Source organism: Canis lupus, chromosome 17 (genome assembly GCF_011100685.1).
Source record: "Canis lupus familiaris isolate Mischka breed German Shepherd chromosome 17, alternate assembly UU_Cfam_GSD_1.0, whole genome shotgun sequence".
Taxonomy (NCBI): Eukaryota; Metazoa; Chordata; class Mammalia; order Carnivora; family Canidae; genus Canis; species Canis lupus.
Window position 1 is genome coordinate 44,912,677 of NC_049238.1, and position 25,484 is coordinate 44,938,160.

Below are 25,484 nucleotides of genomic sequence, written 5' to 3' on the forward strand. Positions count from 1 at the left end.
AAATGTAGGGTATTTTAGTTCTTCACACACACACACAAAATATGTGTATGCACAGGTGGTTTATTTTATGAATATTAAATATTGTTTCTAATTTACCCATACATTAGAGGCCCCATTACCACAAATAGTAAATGTCCTCTACTGCTCTATGCCAGTCAGGAGTGCTTTACCAACACTGAACAGAGTAATTTTTGTGACCTCCAAGACTGACATTCCCAGTATCCTTCAGGAACAGAATAATGCTCAATAATTCCATAGAATATCATTTTGGTGTTTGTTTTCTACAAGAAAAACCTTGGTGAATGGTAAAGTTCTGGAAGGTTGCTGTACAAGAGACCAGCTATAGGTCAAGGATGCTTTCCATATAGTGAAGTGCAGGTTAGAGAGATTGCAGGTTGGGCTTAGGGCTCTTTGAGTATATGATTTTTTTAAAGATTTTATTTATTTATTTATTTATTTATTTATTTATTTATTTATGAGAGACACAGAAAGAAAGACAGAGACATAAGCAGAGGAAGAAGCAGGCTCCCCACTGGGAGCCCAATGCGGAACTCAATCCCAGGACCCCAGATCACAACCTGAGCCAAAGGTAGACATTTAACCACTGAGCCACCCAGGTGCATTTCGAGAATACATTTTATAGAAAAATTGAGAAGGCTATGGCTTTATTAGCCGAAACATGCAATACGGCTGAAATAAAGGGGCCCCTCTTTCTTCTGCAGATGCGCTCTAACAACATTCATACTCCAGGTTTTCTCTCTCACAAGGCTGCCCTTTCCTTCTGTTGCTATCCCTTCCCTGACATACTTTGAGTGCCACAGTCAGTATAGGTTTAATGATATCATATTTCTTCCTTTTCTGGTGTCATTTCTTGATGTTCTCCTATATCCAAGGATCTATTTCTTCATGTTCTCTTCCTTCTTCATTTGGATCTTATGCATTATATCACCTGGACTACTGACATTTCTTTCCTTCACCACTTTTCCTATCTTTAGCTAACTCACAACAACACAAACTATCTCCTTCGTCTTTTAAAAATACTTAGTTCTAAAATTCGTTCAAACATTTGCTAAGCATCTAAGTTCCAGGCAGTGTCCTGGGTGTCAGGAACACAAGAGTACACAGAACCATTTGGGAATTCAAAATTGTTCCAGGCCAGTGTTATAACTACCATCTACAAAAGACTATGAAATAAAAAGACCCTTTTTTAAATAAAAAAGAGTAAATGAATGATTTGTAAAAGGCTTCCCAAAGAGAGAAATTGGGCTAGATCTGAGAGTATAAATAACAATTTTCTAGAGAATAGGAATAGGTAAGATTAATGTGTGCAAAGATAAGGCATTAGGCATTAATGAGAAAAGCATCACATGGAGGAATAGATCTGTGCCATTTGTTCACTAGGGGTTTGACTAAAATTGCAGCTGGGAAAAAAGGTTGCAACTGGATGGTGAAGATAAATGCTTTATCATGAGTTGGATCATAAAATATAAGTAATGTAAAACTACCTAAGGAGTTTAAGCAAAGCAGCACATGATCAGATTAGTGTTCTTTAAGTACAAGTACACATAAGTTAGGCTGGTTAGCATGTGAAATCAGCAGGAAAAGTCATTCAAAATTTCTTGGAATAATCAGGTAGAGGAAAATGAAGCCCTAAAGTAAGGCAATGAGAGCTAAGACTGAAAGGAAGAAAGAAATGTATAATATAATTTTAAGTATCACAATATAAATAAATACAGGCTTGTATGGTTTCTGGCCTTGGCTCTTTACTTGATAATGAAGGCATTCATTACAATAGAAATACAGGAGGAAAAAAAAAGAAATACAGGAGCACTGTGACAATTGGAAGTATAATGAGTTTAATTTTAGATGCACTGAATTTGGAATACCTATCGGTGTTCATATCTAGGAAATAGTTGGAAAGAGGTCTAAAAGCTCAGGAGAGAGTGTGGGGGCTGGAACTAGAGATTTATGAGTCACTAGCACATCCGGTAAACAGTATATAAATCACGGGAATAGATTAAATTATCCAAGGAACATATATAACAGGAATCAGTGCGAAAAATGGGACGTGGAGAAAAGCTTATATTTAGGAGGTGGGAGGAAGACCTAAGAAAGGAGACAAGGAGAGAGTCAGAGCCTGGAGCCAAACCATATGAGTGGGATAGCTGAGCTGAGAACTTATGTCACGAAAGTCAAAATTGGCTAACAGTGTGAAATCCAGGAGAGAGTCAGAGTGGACTAAGAAGATAAAGCAAATCTTTGAATATAACCAGTACCTAATTGTTGGTTTCCTTGTTCAGTGTTAGTAAATTTCAGCTAGAGCCAGAAGGTAGTACAGTAAGGAGGGAAGACTAATCCTTAAAAAAAAATCTGTATGAGAGAAGAAGAAGAAAAGACCTGTGAAAGTATATGAGGAATTATCAGAGGAAGATTATTTTCTATTCTTTAATGGCTTCTGATGAGAATAGTGATGATGATGCTGTCTTTATTGTTTTTGTAATGGAAGAAGTGTATGGGCTCAGGGTATGAATTTTATATGAGGCAATAGGCTTAAGATGTGGGAGAAAGAGAGATAAACATGAAACTAGGCCACAGGTAGGAAGAAACAGAAAGAAAGATGATCTTTTAATGCACCATTTCTAAGAATAAAGAAAATGCAGTAAGAGTGGATGAGTTGTTGACAAAATCATAAGTACGTAGGATGGAAGCATGAAACCTAAAAGCCTCCATATTATCAGTGATAAAAAAATGCAATAATAAACATCATTAACATGTTTCCCACTATGTGGCAGGTGCATTTTAAGTGCTTTTTTTTTTTTTTTTTTTTTTTTTACCAATATTTACTTATTTAATCCTTATACTATCTCTTTCAAATAGGTGGCATTATCATCTATGGGCATTAACATCCCCATTTTACAGATCAAGAAACAGAAGCAAAGAGAGATAAATACTTACCCAGTATCATAAACTGATTTGCAGAGCACAGGCTTAAGCCCAGTCTACATGGTGAGTACCTGTTCCAAATCTCTGTGTTATACTACCACTCTAAACAAGAAAGTATCAAGTGGGAAGAGGTAGATATTAATAGGGGGATTTGGAAAAAATAAATGCCATGGGCAATGACTTGGTTCAGACCAATAAAAAAACAAGTAAAATAAACAAGAGCAAGATAGATTCAAGACTTAAATATAAGACCTGAAACCATAAAACCCTTAGAAAAAAACATAGAGAGAAAGCTCCTTGGTATTGGTCTTGGCAATGATTTCGTGCACATGATGCCAAAAGCACAAGCAATAAAAACAAAAATAAACAAGTGGGACTACATCAAACTAAAAAACTTCTATGGAGCCAAGGAAAAAACCAACACAACGAAAAAGCAATATACAGAGTGGGAGAAAATACTTGCAAATCTTATATCTGCTCAGGGGTTAATATCCCAACTCTATAAAGAACCACAACTCAATAGTGGAGAGAAAAAACCTGACTGAAAATGATCTTGCATAGGCATTTCATCAAAGATACTCAAATGGCCAACAAGAATATGAAAACGTGCTCCACATACTAAATATCAGAGTGATCCAAATCAAAACCACAATGAGATACCACAACACACATGTCTGCATGACTATTATCAAAAACAAAAACAAAAACAAAAACATAACAAGTGTGGAGAAATTAGAAGCTTTGTGCACTGTTGGTGGAATTGAAAAATGGTACAGTGACTATAGGAAACAGTATAGAAGTTCCTCAAAATATTAAAAAATAATAAAACTGCTAAATGACCCAGCAATCCTACTTTTGGGTATTTATCCCCAATAACTGAAACTAGGATCTCAAGGAGATGCTGACATTCCCATGTTCATTGCAGCACTATCCACAATAGCTGAAAAGTATAAGGATCCCTGGGTGGCGCAGCGGTTTGGCGCCTGCCTTTGGCCCAGAGCGCGATCCTGGAGACCTGGGATCGAATCCCATGTCGGGCTCCCTGCGTGGAGCCTGCTTCTCCCTCTGCCTGTGTCTCTGCCTCTCTCTCTCTCTCTGTGTGACTATCATAAATAAATAAAAATTAAAAAAAAAGAAAAGTATAAACAATTTAAATGTCCACTGACAAATGAATGGATAAGAAAATACACACATGTACACACACACACACACAATAGAATACTATTTATTCTTTAAAAAGAAGGAAATTCTGCAACATGCAACAGCATACATGATATGGGTGAACTTTGAGGATCCTGGCAAAAGAAAGAAGCCAGTCACAGAAAGACAAAGACTATATAATTCCACTTATGTGAGGTATCTAAAATAGTCAAACCAGACTATTCTGTTCAAACAGAACCAAAAAGTGAAATAGTGATTTCCAGGGGCTGAATGGAGAGGTAAATGGGCAATTGTTAATTAATGGGCATCAAGTTACAGGTAAGCAAGATAAGCTCTAGAGATCTGCTGTACAACACCATACCTAGAGTCCACCCACAATAATGTATTCTACATTTAAAATTTTAAGAGGGCACATCTCATTGTACGTTCTTATCATAATAAAATAAAATATAAAAACTAGAGGTAAAAAAATAATGAAGCAAATAAGTCCCTGAATTTAAAAAAGGGGAGGGCAGCACTGGGGCTCAGCTACAGTTGATGACCATGGATTTCAGTGGACACAACCTGCACCACTGTACAAGATTTCTTCAGAAGTGCTCTTCACATGGGTATAAGAGAGAAGAAGGGAGAGAAAATACTGACAGGTGCTGGAATTGTGCTGAAAAGGTGAGTCATGAACATAGGGGAGGTAATGAACATGAGGAAGATGGTGAGTCAGCAGTTACCAAATTACCAGACAGTGTCAACAGGGAATAGAGAAAGAAGAAAAAGCAAGAGCATGGTATGAGAGAGTATGAGAGAGTGAGATGAAGTTAACCACCTAGCGATAAGTCTGTAGAAAAAAAGTGTGGTGGATGAGAGAGCAGAGGTATAAAAGCTCACTTAAGAGCTGCAAATAAATAAAGCTATAATCAGAGCTAGATGTTTTACTTAGGAATTTTGAAAGTGAGCAAAATCTAGTGTTGATAGTTCCACAGTAACCGAAGACTGCTCCTGATGCTCTACAACAGTATTCCAACTGTGCTCATAATGTTCTATAGTGGCAGCAATATATCACAAGTACAGGAGAAGGTCAAGTGTATTGTTCTAGGGTTGAGGAACATCTAAGTAAAGTATACTGGTGAAGGTGACAATGGAACTGAAGTGCTGGTAAGTGTTCATGAGAGACATTCAACCATGATGCTCAGGCAGGGTAGGGAGAAAATGAATTTGGAAGAGTTTGGATGGCCTGAAATAAAGCTGGAATTAGAATAAGGATTTTAGGGATGCCTGGTGGCTCAGCAGTTGAGCGCCTGCCTTCGGCCCAGGGCGTGATCCTGGAGCACGGGATCCAGTCCCACATCAGGCTCCCCGCATGGAGCCTGCTTCTCTCTCTGCCTATGTCTCTGCCTCTCTCTCTCTTTGTGTCTCTCGTGAATCAATCAATCAATCAATCAATCTTAAAAAAAAAAAAATAAGGATTTTACCCAAAGGTAAAAAAATATAATTTCATCTTGTCAAAGTATTCCTGTGTTTACATTCTTTCCCCAGATGGACCATAATCTCCTTTGAGGACAGAAGACTATGTGGTTTGGTTTTTCCAAATCCTAATACAATTCTGAGGATGTTGTGTAAATACTAGATAAAGACTTGCTGGGTTGAACTCGTCGCTGAATTTACCTCTAAGATGCTCCTTAGAAAAAGATCCTTTAGGCATCAACTCTTCTTGTAAATTGGAAAAGAGACTGAGAAAGGACTTGACTCAGAAAAAAAAGAAAAAAAATGAGTGAGATGCAAAACCAGATCATTTGAATGTCCTGAAACAATCAATGATTATCTCTTTTTTGCTACATGAGTCACAAACTTTTTCTTTGGATCAATCCAATAATTAACATAGCATTAATTACGCATGACATTGGATTTATAAAGGCAAGAATTTGTGTGAGGGTTGTGTGTCTGTGGTGCTATTTCATCTTGGAAGATCAGGACAATTAAACAAACTGCTAGCTCCAGTCTCAAAAGAGTCTAGCAAAACAAACAAAAAACAACAAAAACCCCAGAATTTTCCCACATATATAATCAAATGTTTATCTGGTGCCAATGCTAAAAGCAACTCATCAGTTCTTACTCTTCGGAGAGAAAGCAATAAAAAGCAAGATTAAGTGAATGAGAGGAAGAAAGATGATTTTTAGTCCAGAGAAAAAATGTATTAAAACCAGCTCTAATGACCACCCTTTGGACAGGGGAGGGAAGGATGGTAGAAAACAAAGTAAAAAACAAAAACAAAAACAAACACTAAGTCACTGTCAAAAGAAACAACCAATAGAATAAAACACCTTTATTGAGAACATACTGTTAAGAACAGGCTCCTCATACAAAAAAATGCAGATTAGTTTTCATAAAGCAATACCAGAATTTTTCTCCCTTTCCGTCACTCCTGAACATCCTCTCTCAAAAGATAGGACTCTAGGGGAGACCAATATCCCCTCCCAACTGTTGGCCTTTCAGGCTCAAAAAGTTTGGGAGAGCTAAAATAAAATAGAGACTCATGGATCCACTACTAGACAGTCAGCAGCAGAATTCTTCCCATGATTTTGATGGGAAGGAACTCATTAGAGGAAATGTCACCGGAATATTTTTATAAAGCAAAACGATGATGGTGAAGTTTAAATAATCAAAGTTGAATCTTATGGGACACTCCACTGTTTTGTCCCCTGCAGGGTGAGTGTTTCTTCCTGATTGTGTCTAATATGTAGTCATCCAGGTCATTAGGTGTGATAAAGCATTAAAGTCAGAAACATTCCATCATACCACTTGTTCCAATATGTTTTTCCAAATCATGGTTTAAAGTAATACCAAATAACATCTATAAATACATTCTTTTGACAATCCATTTGCATATGAATTATCTCATTTGATCCAGTCACTACCAAATAGTGTTCTGGTACAAGCCAGAATACTAGGTTAAGTGATCCAGTGTGAGGTAATTCAAAATAAAATTCATAGGAAAAGTTAAAATCATCACATTTAATGATGATAGTATTTTATAACAGTTCACTTCATATAAACAATAAAAGACTTGGTTATTACATTCAGTTTTTAGGCTGATCTTTTGAAACTGTATGCCAACATAAATATATGTGCTATGTCTTATAAAGCAGTATAAATACACTTTAGGAGAAAAGAGAAGTGGGAGATAAAACACCACCTTACATTCAGCCCTTATGCTCAGAGCAAAACCAAAATGGTGAAATTCACTATTCAGGAAGAGTGGCTTTCATCTGAAATGGCCAAAAACCAAGACAAGCTATTTTTTATATGTTATAAAATTTAGATAATATCTCATTTTCCATTTATTTTTCTAATAAAATACAGCTTTTCCCCTCATCTGATAAGTTTTTAAAAAGCAAACTACTAATACTGCACAGCAATAATGTTTACTGTAGCAATAGTTATCACATATTCCAGAAACAGGTCTCTATCAGCCATAGAAAAGCTCTTATCCTTAAAAAGCAAATATAATGTAGGATTTTCTTAAAGGGCAAAAGCAAAAGTTTTAAAATATGAGTAGAATGTATTTATGGAAATATCTCAAATTAAGAAAATGATAGAAAAAAATAAAGGAAGGATATTCTATCACCCAGTTTTTCCCTTGACGTGCAAAGTTCTCCATATCACGTTTTATATTAAGCAACTCCCTATCATTTAGAAAATATCAAATGGCCTCTGAATATGTAAAGATACTCAGTAAATTAAAACACAATAGATTTTCATCATATTTCATCATCATTTCATCATATTTCATCACAGTAGCTGATGAATTTTTTTAAATATAACCATCTTTGCATTCCCTGAGAAGTACTACAAAAACTTGGAGGTAAAAAAACAACCGTCCCCCCCACACACACACATAAGACACACACTGCAAAATATGGACCAGCATAGTGTGATTAAGCATATATGTTTCAACAAAGTCTCAGTGAAAAAAAAAAAAAAAAAGCTCACAGGCTTCCTTAGAGGTGCAGTGACAGCAGGTATAACCTATGAAATCAGATTTAATTATGATTTAAAGAAACCTTTACCTTTTCATTCCCTTGCTATCAAACTTAAAAGAAATACTAGAACTCACAATCTTGTAATATAAAATAACCAGTGACAGAATGAGGGTGGAATGTGAACAGTTAAGTGCTCAGATATTCTAGTAATGATTATAGAAAGCAAAGTGCCATCTATAGTGAAAATATTTATTGTGACTGAATATACCTAGAAGAGAAAGTTCTAAGCCTTGCTTTCTAATTAAAGTTGAAGACTGAACACATTTTTTGTTTTTACCAAGATCAGTCTTCAAATTTCTAGAGAGAAGACAGAAGACGCCAGCAGCGCAATGAGACAGTGACTTTTTTTTTTTTTTTTCAGTTTAACCCTTCCACAGGCATTGCTTAATATCCATGCCTTCCTGATACTTTTAGGAGTAAACTAGTGTCTCAGGAAAAAAAAATCTGGAAATTGTCACAGTAAAGCATCTATGATTCTGGATGAACAACTTTCCTTAATCAACAAGAGTGCTATTTAACATAGTTTGCTTCCTTCCTGATGATATTGAGTCTAATTCCCAACTTTTCATTTTCTTGGTTAAGCTTAGTCTGGGGAAAATCTACATGAAACACAACTCTTCCCACTAATATGTCTCCTATCTTCTAAATGACAATGGGGGTAAAAGAATTTCAGCAGTGGAAAAAATGGATAGTTAGAGGAAACAATTCAGACCATTTGGTTTAGGAAACAAAATACACACTTCTAATATATAAATCAATGAGTCTTGTGATGAAGAAAACTGAGCAATTATCTCATTTAAAACAGAAAATATGAATAATTTTTTTCAAGGCTAAAATTATAGAACATACATTTTATTATATGGAACTATGATTCTCTGATCAGCTTCCCAAACAGTGGCTCACTCCCAAAACTACTTCCAGAGAATAGCCTTCGTTTGCTGAGGGCTTGGACATAAATCCTGCTCAGATTCTTCCATTTTCAGAACAGAATGTGATTCCTGTCTGCTAGTAGTTTAAAGCACAGAGCCAATAACACAGAACTAGGGATATTTCAAACCCATTGCTCACTAGTAACACCAATGGCTAACATGTATTGGGCATTTACTGTGTGGTAGGCACATTGCTAAACCTTTCTATCCACTACTCATTTGGCTCTTCCAAAATCCTATGAGGAAAGTACTCTTTTCTAGATTTATCATTCCTTCATTAATTTATCTGAATAGCAAAGACTGAAAGATCTTATACCCTCTTGAATATATATGTCATTCTCTGTACTTACTATTTGGTACTTACCATAGACAAATACCAATATTGTTTTCCAATATTTTGTATAGCAATCTTAACTCTACTGCTGCCTCAAGAGACTCCCAAGTCTTTTTTTTAAAGATTTTATTTATTTATTCATGAGAGACACAGAGACAGAGGCAGAGGAGAAGCAGGCTCCATACAGGGAGCCTGATGTGGGACTTGATCCCAGGACTCCAAGATCACAGCCAAAGGCAGATGCTCAACTGCTGAGCCACTCAGGCATCCCTAAGAGACTCGAAGTACCTCAGAGCGTTCCATAAGTTCAGGAAACTCTATATATTTGTTAAATGGATGATGCTTCTTATCTCATTCGCTCTCTTTTTTCTCAGTGCATTTGCTGTACAATGACAAGTAATTCTACATGTAGCATAAATGTACATGGATATATTACAAAATTTTAGTATGTATTTTTTATTACATAAAATCCACATATCTATCAGATAGCATTCAGATAGCATTTTTTTTCATCCGTAAGAGGCTATACTATTTTCAATTTCTGGGAAGATTATCAACTTCAAATATCTCATTTAGTTGTAAGACTACTGAGAACAACAGGAACTCAAGATATATTTTATGATATAAATAAATATAAAAATGCTAAAGTAAATTCAAATTTATCTTTAGCTAGAAAGCTTAACTCAAAGCTAAAGATCTGCTTTTACAGGAATTTAGAGGTAAGTAGTAAAATTATAAGGGATAACGAGTAAGATAATGAAGGCTTGCCCAAGTGAACTTTTATACTTACAACACAAAAATAACAGAGAAAAAGGAAAGTGCTACCAAAGGAAAATACCCTAAAAAAATGGAAGGCTTTATGGAAAAGAAAAACTATGAGAATGAAAATAAGGGATAAAACACCGTTATGCAGTTAAAAAACAGGGAATCTGCCAGAGGCTGAATAGGGGAATAAGAGGCAGTGAGCTGGACTCCGAAATTTAACACATCTGACCACAAGGCTGATAGCACTGACAATAATAAATAAGACAGGAGGCCGGGGTTTTAGGAGGTGACATTTTTGACAGAAAATAATCAAAAGAATGCTACACTCTTGACAGTTTGGTAATCTTTAAAGATTTACTACACAGGAGAGAAACAGAGAAGGCAGTGATGTGCAGAGGGCTGTGGGGTCCAGCACCCTTATGCAGACAGCAAGAAAGAAAGTGGGCCCACATGAGAAGCTGAGAAGCAGAAGGGCCAAACATCACTTCAGGAGCTCTGTCTAGTCCTCTAGGGGTTTGTGTTACTCTAAAACCAATGTTTTTGTTTTTCAATGAGTTTTAGGTCACGAATACACTTAGATATATTATTTTCTGAGTCTCCTTTAGGAAAGGAGGTCTAGAATGTAAGCTGAGAACCAGGAGTGGAAAATGAGGACTGAATCCTAGGGGATGTTTGGTCAGGTTGCCTGACAATAGGGGCAGGGGTGAGGGTGAGAAGCTGACATGACTCACATAAGAAGTGTGAACCAGATCAGGCAAGTGTGCCCAACTGTGCAAGTGCATTAATTTCTGTACCTGGAATTAAAGGGAAGAAACCACATCACCGATGAATTTTCTCATTAAAATGCCATTTGCAGCTGTCAGTCAACTATGAGTTAGAGAACCACATATTAAACCAATCCCAATGTTTCCATTTTTTATACAATAAAAGCAAATCTTACTTAATGAGGAAAGGCCAGAACTTTTGACATTAAATTTAGGAGTAAGAAAGGTATGTCCACTATTACCATCACCCTTTACTCCCAAAGCAATGAGAGATAGAATTAGAAATAAAGAGGCAGGAATTATCTCTCATTGCAAATAAGTATCTTGAAAACCATGTAAATCAATTGGAAAACTACTGCAAAAAATAAGAGATACCAGTAAAAGAGCAAATTCATAAATTCACATACAGAAAATAATAGCCTATATACATACAACCAAATATACGCTGAAAGGATATACATTTTATTTATTTTTTTAAAGATATACATTTTAAATCTTTTTTTTTACATTTTAAATCTAATAGAACAAAAGACATAATAGCATCCAAAAAGATAAACTATTTAGAAATGTGAAAAACTTACATAAGGAAAAATATTTAAACACTTCTCAAAGTTTCAAAAATAGACTCAAAAAATAGAAAGAAATGATATGTTCTTGGATAGGAACACACATTATCATAACAATGTAAATTCTTCCTAATTTATTAATTTATACCAATCCCCATGAACTATTATCAGGTTATTTTTCTTTTTTTGGAACTTGATAATTTTATGAATGTGAAGTTGGTGCATATACCAACAGGCCTGAAAAAAAAAATGTCAAGAAACTAGATTCAAGTACAGATGAAAATCTATGCACCTTTACACTTTGTTTCTTTTTTATCTCATTAATGTAACCTGAATTTGAACTAAACAGGAATCACTGAAACTGACTGAAAGAAATGAATATATAAAACCCGTGAACTCATAATAACACTCAAGAGAAAGATAATAATAACAAAGAAATAGTTCACTCCTACTTCCATCCATTAATTATCACTAGAAATTTCAGGGAAACTAGCTTCTTCCTCTAAGGGGTTAGAGTGCCCCTCTGGGGTGCTGGGCTTGGTCTGACTTGATTAAGCATCTGACTCTTGATTTCATCTCAGGTCATGATTTCACAGTCATGAGACCTAGGCTCTCATCTGGCTCTGCACTGGACATGGAGCCTCTTAATATTCTCTCTCTCCCTCTCCGGTGCCCCTCCTCCACTTCTCTTTCTCTCTCTCTCAAAAAAAAAAAAGAATAAATAAATACACGTTAACAATTCCAATTTTTCTCTATAAACTCTACCTTAGGGTGACCAGCTGGCTCTAGTACATGAGGCAAAGTCTTCCTTTACAGAAGATATTCAATTGATAAATCGAGAGGAAGGGGAGAATTTGAATATATGACTATTTGGTAACAACTAAATAAGTAACTGACTCAGGACTAAATAAATAACTGACTCAGGAAAAGGTAAATGGACAACTTTGATGAAAAGTTGATGGGTAACTTTATGATGGAGGTATAACACCACCAGAATCTGAACCCAATGTCACTCTGATGTTGGGTGCTTCTTAAAGTGATACAAAGTTAAATGGCTGATGAACTATTCCATCAAAGCAATAAACTTGAAATCAAATCAAGTTCTACAGGCTAATTTCCTGTGTATAGAAACGATGGAAGATCAAGGATCAAGTCAAACAACAAAATGAAGGGGAAAAAAAGACATTTTTAGTTTCTTCAGCCAATGCAATAAAAAAATAAGGTATGGGAAAAAGGCTGATCAGTACTACAAGAAGGGTAAGGAAAACAAGGGCATTTAAAACTTTGCAAGGTCATTAGTAATTAGGAAATGGAAATTAAAACTACAGTGAGATACCACTCTATACTTTTACATGAATGGTTAGATAATAAAAACAACATTGAAAATAACAAGCACTAACACAGACCTGGAGCAACTGGAATTCTCTTACACTGCTTTGGGAAATGCAAAATGGTGCAACCCTTCTGGAAAACTATGCGCACTTTTGTATAAAGCCAAACATAGAATTACCACATGATCCAGCAGATCTAGGTAAAAACTCCTTGATACTTAGTCAAGAGAAATGTCATATATCCACACAAAAATTTATATGTGCACATTTATACCTTAGTCATATTCACCCAAAACAACCCAAATGACAAAATATTCCAAAACATCCGTTAACTTGTGACTCAATAACAAATTGTGGCAACAGTCATATGACAGAATGATGTTCAGCGATGAAAAACAAACCACTGATAAAAGGAAAAACATGACAAATTTCAAAATAAGTATATTAAGTGAAAGAAGTTATACGATGTTACGGAAAAGAAAAATAAAACCTATAGGAACAACATTAAATCAGTTGCAAGGAACTACAGTAATGGGGAGGGAAAGGACTAAAAGGGCCTTGACAGAGTGTCTTGATTATGGTAGTAGTTATACAACTGTATACATGTGCCAAAATCCATAGGACTGCTCACCTGAAAGAAGCAAAATTTGCTACATGTAAATTATACCTCACTAAACTGACCTTAAAAAGAGAGAAGGGGGAGTGGGGAGAAAAGCCTAGGAAACATAACAGCAAGTGCAGTATAAGGAACTTATGTGGATTCAGACTCAAATAAATAACTACAAAAATATTTTTTAAAGCAAATTGGAAAATCGAATTATGGGCCTGAGTATTGGCCATAACTAAGAAAATAAATTTAATTTTGTTAGATGGGATAATGACATCACAGTTATGTTTTTTTAAAGTCCATATTCCATATTTTTAAGAGATACACTTTGTGGCATGTAAGTATGAAATGATATGCTTTTAAATTATTCAGGAAAAAAAAAACAAGACAAAAAAGAGGGGCAAAGTTTATACAATTCTAGTACAATTCTAGGTCATGGATACATGCCAGTTAGTTATAAAAAAGGAACCAGCTCATCATACAAACAATTATTTTGTTTAAGCTTGAAAATGTTTACAATTAAAAAATTAAGTATTTTATTGTGCCTGGCAATGTTCTGAGCACTTTATAATGTTAATACATTTAATATTCATGACAAAACTAACATTATAATCCCCATTTTAAATATAAAAAACTGAGGCACTCTGAAGTGTAAAAAATTTCCCAATACCAAGTAGTCAGTAAGACGCAAGTAGGCTTAGGCTACACTCTTAACCACTTCTAAATCATAATATAGATTACAAGGTTTGCTTATAGTCTATGTTATTTCTCTTAATTTAGTCATCATGTTGACACATTCAGCAATATTTCTTCATTCCCATAAGTTTTTTTTAAACTCTGTTAATTTCACACCAAAGTAGAGACACCACACTGCCTGCAATTCTCTAAATTATAGCAACAGGACTAGTTAGATTATGAAAGCAACAGAATGTAAAAGTCAATTTAGGATAGACTTTGGAGTAAGATAATAAATCCACTTGAACTACCAAATGTCTCTTTTGGTTTTTTGGTTTTTTTGCCAAGAGAATGATTTAGTAAATGATAAAATTGATTACTTCACTGGTTTCTTTTCATTCTCACATGTATACTTTCAATTCCATTCATCTATCTGCCTTCACTTCCTATTACTGATAATGAAGAGATGTACTGCAGGACAAAACTATTCTGAACAGGTTCATGAATATTTAAGAAGGTGCTTTTGTATAGACATGGTGAAAATTACTATCAGCTGAAAATATGGTCAATGGCAAAGAACTTTCACCCGATGGACTTTTATTTCTCCCTGTACTTTTTATCCTTGGTAAAAAATATAAACTCCCAACTGTAGCAAAATCAAACTCATAGCAGACACAAATGATTCCTTTTTTTGGATCTGTCTTCACCAACTAGAAGTTAGAAATAACCACAGGGCTGTATGTATGATCCTTCTTGGAGGTACATCTCCAAGAGGAATATCTGACAACAAGATTATGGAGGGATTTACTCTGCACATTAAAGTTCAGCCATGATACTTTCATCTAGAAAATAATATGAGGTGATCTCAATCGCAGTTTGCTCTTCAGTATGGCAATCAAGAAGCTAACCAACTAACATTTTTAAGAAGTAAGTGATACGCAGCCCCTTTTGGACAGAAAAAGAAACACAGTGGCAAAACCACATCAACACAAAGCTGTAAATGAATTTTGATTTGAATCAAGGGTTCTGATTTTTCCTCATAATTATGTACAGGTAGTAAGTGGTCAGTATTATGCCTTCATCAGGAAATATACCCTAAAGAAAATATTAGTTGAGAATATACAGGTCACCCAATACTTGGTTCTTCTTCTTCGAAAAAAAAAAAATGATTTCTTTGAGAAACCAGTTTTGAGAACCAGTTGCCTTCAAAAATTACATTTCTCCTTTGTATCCATGACCACTTAAAAGAAAAAAAAATAAGTTATCCTTTGTATTAGTTTTCTACCACTACAATAATAGATCACCACAAAATTAGTGAAGCAACACAAATTTATGACCCTAATGTATGGCAGGTCAGAAGTCCAACATGAGTCCCAACAGACAAAAACCAAGGTTTCAGCAGAGTTGCCTCCTTTGTAGAGGTTCTAGAATCCATTTCCTTGCTCATTTGGGTTGTTGCCCAAATTCAGTTTCTAGAGGTTGCAGAACTGCATTTTCTTGTTGGCTGTCAGCAGAAAGCCATTCCTAACCTTTAGAACCCACTAAATTTCTTGGCTCCTGGCCTCTTTCCTCCATTTTCAAAGCCAGACCTAGCAGGTGGAATCCTTTTTTACACTGCATCTTTTTGATCCTTCTTCTATCATTACATCTCTCTCTCTGAGGACAACAAGGAAATGTTCTCTACTTTCAAGGATTCATGTGATTAGATTGGACTCAATCACATAATTCAGGATTATCTTCCCAGCGCATTATCCTTAGCCCTAATCACATCTGCAGAGCTTCCTGTGCTATATAAAAGAAGATATTCACAGGTTCTGGGAGTCAAATTATGGACACGTTTGAGCAACCCTTATTCTGCCTATCACACCCTATATATAATAATAGTACATTAAAATTTGAATTAAATTTCTGCTGCCTCAATATGAATTTTCAGATATCTTTGCCTTGGCTTTATTCATTAAGAAACTGGTAACCAAGAGTAGGTAATGAAACAGTGGCACCAATTTCAGCCACTGGATTTTTCCAAACCTTTCCCAACAAGGACCATAAAGAAACCGTTAAACAAACTGCATTACTTAACAAATTATTTTTCTTTAAAAAGTATCCAGAAGCATAGTTGATTGTGCTTGATTCCAAACTTCTGATCACCATAAAATCCTAAGTATCACCATACTGCACTTACAAAATTCCGTGCAATCATGAAGAAAACTGTTGCTTCAAGCTGACTCCCAGAAGTGGATGCTAAGTAAAGGTACAACTGCCAGTAGCTTCCTTGAAACACTGAAATTATTGCCAAATTCATTGCATGCAAAGACTATCTTGAACTGGTATGGAAGATATTTCACAGCTGTCTGTGTTCCCTCTGGCATCCTTGCAAATCAAAACATCAGTTTCTAAGTGCACCCGTTCTATGAGAGTAAGAGCAGCCAACAATTAAATTAGGTGTGAATTCCTAAAATTAACATCACTGGGAAATCACCTAAGTGATTATGTGTAAAATCCCATATTGTAGTAGTAATTTTGTCCATCTAGAGGTGTGACAGTGAAACTACATTCAGTTCTACCTATTTTTTTTTTGTCACTTACATGTCCTTCAGTTAGCACTACATCCCACCTCCCGTTTCACTTTTTCTTTCTTTTTTTAGAGGAATTCCTTCCTCCTCCTCTATTTTTTTTATTAAAGATTTTTATTTATTTATTCTTGAGACACAGAGAGAGAGAGGCCGAGACACAGACAGAGGAAGAAGCAGGCTCCATGCAGGGAGTCTGACATGGGACTTGATCATGGGTCTCCAGGATCAGGCCCTGGGCCGAAGGCGGTGCCAAACCACTGAGCCACCTGGGCTGCCCCCGTTTCACTTTTTCAACATACATTTCTTTAAGGATTCCTGAGAGCCAAGCATAGTTCTTGATATTGGAATTTGATAAGCTCAAAGATAAAATAATTTTTTTCATGAGTATCTAGAAAATGGTGACAGGGGAACTAGTTTATTTCTGAAATTTCCAAATCTTTGACATCCTAAAAAGCATAGGTTTCCAAATCTGATCAAGGAACTGGTGTTGCTACACTGAACGGATAACTCTTAACTAAAGGTCCTGTTTATATCTACTTGCCTTTCCTGAACTAGCAGTAAATTCTGTAGTAACATCTGAGAACAGACCATTTGTCACATTTTATTTTCAGTGTCAGATGGTTCACAAGCTTATGGCAACTCTGTTCAGGAAAAAAAAAAAAAAATCCTTCCTTTGTGCTGAAAAATAACCAAAGATTTGGAAGTAAAACCATATTGTCCCAACTTTATCCCAAACAAACAGGTTTCTAATTTAACAGCTGAGGCATGACACATTTAATTTGAAGGACAAAGGAGGAGTGAGGAAAGATTATATTAAACCATCCAATTGGTGGAAGAGTTCAGACCTGTCATAGACTCTCTTAAGTACCTTTAAGCATAGGAGCAAATCTCTGATGAGATCTTGAAAAAGTAGTGAACATCTGTGGCCATGAGAGAGACCCAGATACTCAAGACAGACCAGCATTCCTCCATATGACTTAGAAGTTGGCCAGGTACCAGATTATAACATGAAGAGCATCCCCCCAAAAATTCAAAAAAGCATGGCACATTTAAGACACAAAAAGATTAAAAAGGAAAAAAAAAATTAAAAAAAAAATTTAAAAGGAAAGAAGACATGCATCAGGTGGAAAGATTAAATACAATACTTACCTAGAAAGATATTAAGGTTAAATATAAATTGGCAATTAAAACAAAACATGGGACGCCTGGGTGGCTCAACAGTTGAGCCTCCACCTTTGACTCAGGGTGTGATCCTGGAGACCTGGGATCGAGTCCCACATTGGGCTCCCTGCATGGAGCCTGCTTCTCCCTCTGCCTCTGTCTCTGTCTCTCTCTCTCCGTGTCTCTCATGAATAAGGAAAAAAAATCTTTAAAAAAATAAATAAATAAATAAATAAATAAAACAAAACATACTGAACCCAAGATTATCACACAGGCCAGGGTAGAACAGAGAACCCAAAGCACACCTGTGCTATGTGGACAGTCATGCCAGGCGGAGGGTACACGGCCAGTGAACTGGGAGAAGACAGGTGACAGATGCTACTGGGGAAACTGGTTTTCCAAATATCAAAAAATAAAACGAGATTCCTACTTGACCCACACATAAAAAAGTATATTCTAGATGAATGTTAGAGTTGAATATAAAAAGAAAACATTTAAACCACTTTTTAAATGTTTAAACTTGAATAAAATACAGGTGAATGTTTTTCTCCCTTTAAGTTAGAAAAGAATTCCTACAAAGATGCCCTCCCACAAAAAAGAAACCCACAAAATGTAGGCTTAAACTATGATAAATCAACTATCTTAAAAGCGTTAGTGTCAAAAGATCCCATCAAAAATTAAAATGGCAAAATATACACTGAGGAGAAATATTTGAACTTTATAGAACAAAGGAATATTATCTTAAAGATATAAATGAAATTCCCCATGTTAATAAGAAAAAGACAAAACGGTCCTACTAGAAAAAAAAGGCCAAATATCTTAGCAAGAAATTTATAAATCAAAGTAAGTAACGAAATGGTGTTTTCAGTTATGGAGCTACTGAGATGTTGCTACACTAAGTGTTGGGTATCCTTCATTCATTTACAACTACCATTCAGATGTTGGGCTGTCCGTACCCACTATTCCACATAAAGACTTCCTCATGGTAGCTATGCACACCTCACTGACCACTCTTTACTGAAGCCAGTGGCAACACAGATATATCTGAGCTTTGTGTCAATAATCTGTTTAAACACTTTACACTCATATTTATCAAATTAATTCATAAAATGTTACTATTTATATTAAAGTATCAGATAAAAAGGATACAACATCACCATCCAGAACATAGGGAGGGATTAAATTTAGATTCTCCCGCTTTAGGAACAGTACATATATTCAGCTCAGAGTCTCACTATATGAAGCAAAACTGTCATAAAAACATGCCAAGTGCCAGCACTACTGAACTGGTAACATCTTATAACACTACTTACTTTTACACACCTGACCTAGCTGGATCTTTCAAATCATGGGAGGGAAAAGACAATGCCATCTGAAAGCACCAAGCTAATTACTACTTTCAAATAATCTTTTGACTATCTATAATAAATTATTTAGAATGAACAAAAGTGTTTCTCCCACTAATCAAAACATTACACTACTTTATTGTAATTTCTTCAAGCCTAAAATAATTTATGTTTTCCACCATCTTGAAAAGGCAAATGTCACTCTCTCCAGTTTATCAATATAGCATTGCAAAGTGACCAAAAATAACATTTCTAAATCAGTATTTTTTATGAAGCTTGGCTAAATATATTTTTAATTCCTACATGTACCTTGATGCAATTAAATACCTTTTAATGTAATATTAGAAAATTTTACCTGAAAAAATAAGTAAACTAATGAAACTAAAAATATATCATTGCTTCAAATAATGAAGAAAATATTACCCATTTGAAACTACTTGTGGATGGGTGGTAAGCAACAATCCTACAATAAAGTCCAATTATAAGAACTTCCAGGTGACCGTAATATCTTTTTTTTTTAATTTTTATTTATTTATGATAGTCACAGAGAGAGAGAGAGAGAGAGAGAGGCAGAAACACAGACAGAGGGAAAAGCAAGCTCCATGCTCCAGGAGCCCGACATGGGATTCGATCCCGGGTCTCCAGGATCGCGCCCTGGGCCAAAGGCAGGCGCCAAACCGCTGCGCCACCCAGGGATCCCCGACCGTAATATCTTAATGCTATCTAAAACACATGCCTTAAGCAAGTGAACTATGGTTCCCATATGAACATTTTAAATTGAGCTGCACTAAGATCAAAGAGGAAAATAATGAACTCATACAAGCTTAAAGAAAGCTTCAATATAAAACCTATATGAAGAACATGGCTGCAAACTTCTATACTCACATTTTCACTAACTTAAATGAGTTTAAGGTAAAGTGGAAGTTATACTCTAATAGCTTTTAGCAGGCATTTCTTTCTCAAATGATGCATAATCAAATAACTCAGAGAAAACAGACATCTCTGACTTTATGAATGAAACACTGTAATTTATTTTAAGAGCAAGTTTAAATGCATAAGGCTTTTTATTTAAACTCTGTAAGTAACTGACCCACTTATTTACAACAGGCTCGATGCCCAGTACAGTTATAGGTTCAAGCACAAGAGAAAATCAAACCCTAAAAATGAATGATGTCATGCATCAGTGAGCATGGCACACCCCATAAATTTCATTTCAGATATGCTAATACCTGGTCTTATGAACAACACATAAACATACGAGCCTCGACTAACAAAATGATGAGACTCTTGTTTTGGAATTTTTATGTGGAATCAAACTAAAGCAGAAGGTATAACTTTCTTGAATAATGTAAAAAGTCACACTGGTGCTTTTATTTAAATTGATGTAAAAATAACAAGCAGAAAGCTCCAATACTTAGTATATTGAGTTTTGAAACTTGTAATCACCAATGTAACCACCACCTAAAACAAAATCTAAAACAAAGAAAATGTCCATCCCCAAAAAGGTCCCCTTTATTCTTTTCAAATAAGTTCCTCCCTTTTCCCCAAGGAAAAGTGGTCGATTTTTTTTTAACAAAACAAATAGAACTAGACATCTAAGTATCTTCAGCAATTTGTTGCATTGAAATTGCCACTACTAACAAATTTTGAATGTCATCTGCAAGTGTTTTCAGAGCCTGAATGGTGACAGAGTGTCATCTTTTAATTTTCTGATTATTGAGAAAAGTTAAGTTCAAAGTCATTCATAAATAAATCTAAAAGAAGGGTAATTAGAGAAGAAAAATGATGTAACACACTTAAGAAATTTCTGTGCCAAGCACCGGGCAAATCACTGTAGGCTAATGTTCTTATTTGCTGTTCACAACGATCCTGAGAGAAAGTTATGGTTATCTTTATTTTGGAAATGAGGAAATTGAGATTCAATAGAGTTAGGTCATTTGGCCAGGATTCCTCATTTGTAGAGCCAGGAGTCAAGTTCAGACCTTTCACTGCAAAACAGATGCTCTGGTACCACACTCCAAGCAGACTCTCTAGGGTGGTTAGTATCATTTGAAATAAATAAATAAATAATAATAATAATAATAATAATAATAATAATAAGAGTATCAAGGCTTTCTGTCTATCTGTGCTGACTTGGGTGTGTGGTGATGGGTGGTGAGGCTAAGCAGCAACAGAAGTCCAAGGAGATGGATAAATGTCTGTCCTGGGGAAAGTAAGACCCCAAGTACTGTACTTGAATCAGTTTGAGAAAATCCTGCTGCTGAGTGCAGGCAAGAGCATAAAGCCCACCTTCCTAAAGCTGATGCAGATCATCCATGAGCCGGATTTCAAGGAGTCCTCATGAGGAGTTCTGCTCCACTGTCTCCAGCAACATAATCAAAAAGCTATGAAGGTACCGGTAGATTTCAAAAGAAGCTTGCTTGCTTGCTTTCCTTTTTTTTTTTTTTTCAAATCAACTCAATGGAGACAAGATGATGATATCTGACATCTAATCACCCATGGAAGCTCAGAAATGGTGATAATATCAGGCTTGGGTTTTTGTTTTTCAATATCTTTCTGGCTATGTTTCAGAGCACTCTGGGCAGACAGAAGCATGCAGAATCCCTATAACCTAGCATGGATAATTCCAGCTGAGCAAATCTGTAAAATAATTTCCTTAATAACAGATAAGTGAGGAGAGCCATTTTACATCCCATCACAAGACGATATTCTGCTTGCCAGAAAACCTACCAAAATATTCATAAGCACAGCTTTGAAACTTGGTATGTTCCTTTCGAAAGGTCTGATAGGTAGTCAAAGATCAAAAAGGAAACATTAGTATGAACGCTTCCCTCCCAGGGTATGACATTAGTGATTCCTTGTTTCCACAAGTGGATTTGCCCAGACTGTTTATACAAGATAGACTGCCCATCTGCCTTACAGAATCACTCAGCATTTTTTAAATGATTGTCAATAATCAGATATTCATCAATGTCTCCGTAATTCTCTACTCAAATAAGACAGATATGCTTGAGGAGAAAGTGAAAATGCTGAACATGAAAGATAATTTTTTTAAAAGATTTATTTATTTATTTTAGGGAGAGAGAGAGAACACAAGAGTTAGGGGGAGAGGTAAAGGGAGAGAGAGAGGAGAGAATACCAAGTAGATTTCCCCAGCTGACCACAGAGCCCAAGGCATGGCTGGATCCCACAATCCTGAGATCATGACCTGAGCCAAAATCAAGAGTCCAACTGAGCCACCCAGGCATCCCTGAGAGATTATTTCTTAGAATTTGAAGGGGATCTGCACTGCTTGAAAGACACTTAAAAATTCCTGGTGAAATGATACTATAACAAGTCCCAGGACCAGCAGCAGAAGCCCTCGCACACCCACTTCACAGACTTGCTATTTTAATATATTTCTGTGTTTTTAATGGATTTTTGTTTGTTTCTTAAAATAAATATTTAAGACTGCAATTAGAAAAATCTTGATTCCATGCTTAATCCCTTGGCAATCTTTGTCCAGTCTGCAGACTTTGGTTTATGCTTGAAATCTGCTGAATTACCCACTGTCAATACCTGCTGTGGATGTCCAGTATTGGTCCATTTCACTATGGCTACAATTGGACTTATGCTGTAATTACCCAGCAGATCTCAGACTATGTATATATTAGGCTTTAAATTCTTCCATTTTTCAAACTGAATATTTTGGTGGTGTCAACTATTGGTGTCCTTACATACTTGTAAGTATGAGATTAAGCACAAGTAAATTGCGCATCAAGGCTTTTGTGTACCTTATACATAGCAGTAACAGACACATTACCTGTCTTTATGGTGACCTCCTGCTTTGCAAGGATATATGAAAAAAAGTTTGAGCTAAGGAATGGCATTCTGGTTACACAGATTCAGCCTTCATATTTTTTAAGCTGCTTGTACACACAATGGCCATTTTGTTTTTAGTTCTGTGGTTTCTGAAGATGATGTCCTTAGTGTTTTAAACTTTACACAGAAAAAAAATTTTTAATAAACTTTACATAGAATTTCTGGTCTGATGATAATGAAGAATTTGCCAGTGGTATGAAGGAGCAAAAGGCAAGCAAATGCCCCATATAATGTTTTGATCAAGAGGAAAGAGTGAAATGTAATTTGCCTTTTTCATAGTTAATTATCACATAATTGATGTGCCATATGTGAAACATTCTGGCCATAAGAGCAACCAAAAACCACAGGCAACTTCATAACATAACTGTTAAATAAATACATCCTTTACATATTTTTTACACATTACAATATACATTTTTTACATGATACAAAAATATATATATATATATTAAAGATTTTATTTATTTATTCATGAGAGAGAGAGAGAGGCAGAGACACAGGCAGAGGGAGAAGCAGGCTCCATGCAGGGAAACTGATGTGGGACTCGATCCCGGGACTCCAAGATCATGCCCTGGGCCAAAGGCAGGCGCCAAACCGCTGAGCCACCCAGGGATCCGCCCCAAAAAATATTTTTAAAAAAAATATTTAAAAATAAAATATCACTATTTTCATAAAGCTAATTTTCTCAGCATCAAAGACTTCTACACTGGAAGGGAGGGATGTAAGGTAATACATATTGAGATTATAATTTTTTTAAATGAGGAAACTAAAGCAGAGAACAGGAAAGAGTTAAAACTGGAGGTAAAAGCCAGTATGCCAAGTCTGGATGCCTGTCCTGCACATTCATAGTGTTTAAACATCTTTAGTTTCAGTGCTTTTCTCAAAAGTAGTCAAAGGCAGAAGTTCAGTATAAAATGTAGACTGAAGCAGAGATGTTCTGCCTAACACAGGTGGGAATCCCCAAAGTTTGGTGGAATACAATTCGTAAACCATCTGCTCTACATCATGTCATCTTATAAAATAAACCTGGAAAAAAGCCAAGTTTAAATATGTGAAAAAAGTAAACATCAATACAAAAGACAAATGACAAAAAAAAAAAAAGACAAATGACAGTTCAATATAACAATATGAGAACTGTCACAAGTTAGTTCATCATTAAGCACCAAGTGAGCGAGGTTGAAAATGGGCATTCTAGGAGTTCAGAAAAGGAAACATCCCAGTGTGTGCTGGCTGTGGTCTGGAGAGAGTTACCAAAGAGAAGGATGACTGGGTCTTAAAATGTGAATAGTCCTGAAATAAGCAGATATTAGTGAAAGAGGAAGAGGTAAGGGAGGGGAACAGCATTCAGAACTGCAGTAAAACAAGCGCAATGTAATTTTAATACAAGTAGACCAACTAAGCTCAAAGGGTGGGCAGGGAAGCTGAAAAAGGTGAAGTTTAACCCAGAAATATGTGTCTAGGGTAGATTATTTCAAGTTAATGAGTTCTGACTTTATCCTGAAGGCTACAGGAAATTACTGAAGGTTTCTGAATCAGGTAGCAATATGATCAAAGTGTTTTAGGAATTTTATTCAGACAGTGGTGTAAAGATATTCTAGGAAAGAAAAACTGGAGGAGAAAGATCAGTTAGGAGGCTATTTGCAGACATCCTGGAATGATAATGATCAAAACCAGGTTAAAAGCTGAAAGGACAAAAAAATGGGGCAGGGGGACAGGGGTGGGGAGTAAGATAAAATATCAGGAAGGAAGATTTGAAGGGCCTTAGAAAGTTATTGTCATTCCAAGTATTAGAAATACAGTCTGGATATTTAACAGAGATCTTATTAAAAGGATTCATATCTCAGATGATAATTGAACTACATGGCCTCTATGCTTCCTTTCCAGTTCTGAAAGTAAAATTCTAAGTAGCAGACTGAATATGCTGATAAGGAGTGGGGTGGGGAGGAAGCAAACACAAATGAAAACTTTAAGCCTACGTGACTACAAGAAATATAAATGTAATTTTCAAGGTGAAACATCTTTTATTGACCATTCACAAAGAGAAATAAAGATCAGGTACAGTTCCTTTAAAAATGCTGAAATAATTTAAACCAAAAAACCAAGTAGCACATTATGGAGCATAATCCTCTAGAGCCAAGTGCTTGTAATGATTTAATGACCCACATATTCCCAAGCTATATATGAAGGAAATAGCTCAGAAGAAAACGAATTGGGTTGTTATCAGTGCTGAAATAAAATAGTGCAAAATCACTTAACATTTGGTCCTTTCAACTGGTCACACAGACACTCAAGAGTAGGCAAATTACCTCATAATATGAATAAGAACAACACACATACTTTAGAGTTTGGATCTTTTATATGTATATTTTCCCTTCTGTTAGTTCACTGGTCTCCTGAAGGCAACATTATAATCTGTTTCATTTTCTTTGTAACT

General features: G+C 35.7%; 1 protein-coding gene across 6 annotated transcripts in view; it reads right to left on the reverse strand.

Annotated features, from left to right (window-relative positions):
- The window catches only part of CTNNA2 (catenin alpha 2), a 1,087,950-nt gene that overhangs the window by 1,005,265 nt on the left and 57,201 nt on the right, over positions 1-25,484 (reverse strand). The gene's annotated exons all lie outside the window — the stretch shown is intronic.